Source organism: Electrophorus electricus, chromosome 24, assembly GCF_041902795.1.
Source record: "Electrophorus electricus isolate QZ-2024a chromosome 24, ASM4190279v1, whole genome shotgun sequence".
Taxonomy (NCBI): Eukaryota; Metazoa; Chordata; class Actinopteri; order Gymnotiformes; family Gymnotidae; genus Electrophorus; species Electrophorus electricus.
Window position 1 is genome coordinate 217,501 of NC_137520.1, and position 2,500 is coordinate 220,000.

A 2,500-nucleotide genomic window follows, 5' to 3' on the forward strand; every position below is an offset into this window, starting at 1 on the left:
GGGGAATCTTTTTTCGGAGCGGGTTTCGGAGGCCGAGGAGCGTGTCCCTAAGGCTACGCTCAGACCCTCGGTGTTTTTGCCCACAGAGCAGCAGGACAGGAAGAGTCTGAATCTGCAGCTCCGCCCCCGGCAGCTCCGCCCCCGGCAGGAGCAGCAGACCTGTGGAGTCGTGCAGTGAGGTTCAGAGCATCAGATCACATCAGTGAAGAAGGAAGCGAGTCTCGTCTACAGTTGTCCTGCAGGGGCGCAGTGGTACTCTGTTTGGAAACAAACTTTGTTTTTAAATAAAGTTTCTCTCGTTCTCTCCCTTTGTGATGATCTTCTCTCTCTGTCGTTCTCTCTCTCTCCCTCTGTGGGTGTGTAACAGTTGTAGAACTGGTAGAATACCCCCGGTGTGATTTGTGGACTGAACCTCGGTGTTCTGGAACTTCATCTCCAGGCTTTTATACACCAGACCTTCCCCTGACTCCACCTTCAGCTCCATCCTGTCATCAGTATATGGGAGGAGGAGTGCTACAAGAACCAGTGACAACGTAGCACACGGCTGAGTTCATCTGAGTTCATCTGAGTAGCTAACCCGACCTCTTGCTCCCGCTGAGACATGACACTGGACTGTGCTGTGCAGAGCGGGTGTCCACACCCTTAGACCGTGAGATCCGCTCAGCTGTTCTGGTTCCACTGTCTGCCAGTGCATGGTCCGGAACCCCTGTTCTCAACTCGGGCGGGTGTCTGAGTTCTGAGCTAAGTGGTGTGCTGATAGGCAGAACAGCTGTTGTGGGGTACAGAGGTTCTGCTTCTATCCCGCTTCACCTGCTATCTCCAGACCTCCAACTGGAAAAGTCAGCAACAGTTTAATGTCTGTTGAAGTCCAGCTGATGGTTGTTTCCAGCCTGATGAAGATGTTTACTCCTAACGCTGGCTTTCAGGAGATACTAATGCAGTAATGTTCTCTCAATAATATTTCATTAGTTCCACCTACTTTATAACCGTACCTGTACGGGAGAGAGACACAAACCAGTCTGTCCAGGTGTTTACCATCCTCCAGAAATTAAGTAACCTTTTAATTCTCCCTCTCTCTCTCCCTTTCTTCCTCTATTGCTCCTGCTCTCTCTCCCTATCTCTCTTTCTCTCTCCATCTTCCTCTCCCGTTGTTTCTCTCTCTCGCTCTCACTCTCTCTCTCTGGGTGGGTCCCTGGCGATACAAAGAGCAGGACTGTGTCTAATAAGAAACACCAAACAGAGGAGAGCCAAACAAAGGCCTGTGTGTGTTTGCTCCAAGCGAGGGTCTGCCCCACTGATTGCTAACAGCAGGAGATCATTCTCCAGCCTGGCACGGGACACACGTCTCACCTCCACTGCCAGGACAGATGCACAAGTATGTGCATGCGTGTAACTCTTCAGCCCCTATACTGGCATATTTAACAACCACCTTTACACAGACGGTGACGTTAAGCTTTGGCCTTTTTATAGTCCAAAATCCTGAAGTCCAAAGACATTCAGAAGGAATTGTGCAGTGTGTAGTATTTGGTGTATAGTAGGATCTTGTGTAACTTGTAGTGTGTAGAGGGACAGTCTGTAATGCACAAGGTGTAATGTGTAGAGTGCAGTGCACAGTCTATAGTGTGAAGTGGCATGGTGTGTATTGTGCAGTGGGACAGTGTGTAATGCACACTATAGTGTGTAAAGTGCAGTGTGTAGTGTGCAGTGCACAGTGTGTAGTGAGCATTGTGTATTGGGTAGTGTGTAGTGTACAGTGTGCAGTGTGTAGTAAACAATGCACAGTGTGCAGTGGGTACTGGGTAGTGTTCATTGTTCCATGCGTAGTGTGTAGTGTGCAGTGGGTAGTGGGTAGTATGTAGTGTGCAGTGGGTAGTGGGTAGTGTCTAGTGTGCAGTGGGTAGTGTGTAGTGTGTATTGGGTAGTCTGCAGTGGGTAGTATGTAGTGTGCAGTGAGTAGTATGCAGTGTGCAGTGGGTAGTGTGTCGTGTGCAGTGGGTAGTATGTAGTGTGTATTGGGTAGTCTGCAGTGGGTAAGTATGTAGTCTGCAGTGGATAGTATGTAGTGTGCATTGTGCAGCAGTGTGTAGTGTGCAGTGGGTAGTGTGTAATGTGTAGTGGGTAATGTGTAGAGTGCAGTGGGGAGTGTGTAGTGTGCATTGTGTAGTGGGTAGTGTGCAGTGAGTAGTATGTAGTGTGCAGTGGGTAGTGAGTAGTCTGTAGTGTGTAGTAGGTAATATGTAGTGTGTATTGGGTATTCTGCAGTGGGTAGTATGTAGTGTGCAGTGGGTAGTATGTAGTGGGTTGTGTGTAGTATAAAGTGTGTAGTGTGTAGTATGTGTGTAGGATTGAGTGTAGTATGTGGTGGGTTGTGTGTAGTGTATAGTATGTAGTGGGTTGTGTATAGTGTGTAGTTTGTAGTGGGTTGTGTGTAGTGTGTAGTATGTAGTGGGTTGTGTGTAGTATGTAGTATGTAGTGGGTTGTGTGTAGTGTGTAGTGTGT

General features: G+C 48.4%; 1 long non-coding RNA gene across 1 annotated transcript in view; it reads left to right on the forward strand.

Annotated features, from left to right (window-relative positions):
• LOC113587079 (uncharacterized) overlaps positions 1-304 on the forward strand; it is a 2,284-nt gene extending 1,980 nt beyond the window's left edge. Inside the window, exon 3 of the long non-coding RNA XR_003411697.3 lies at positions 1-304. This exon is cut by the window's left edge and continues 683 nt beyond it. This is a non-coding gene — a long non-coding RNA (uncharacterized LOC113587079).
• Positions 305-2,500: the final 2,196 nt, after the last annotated feature.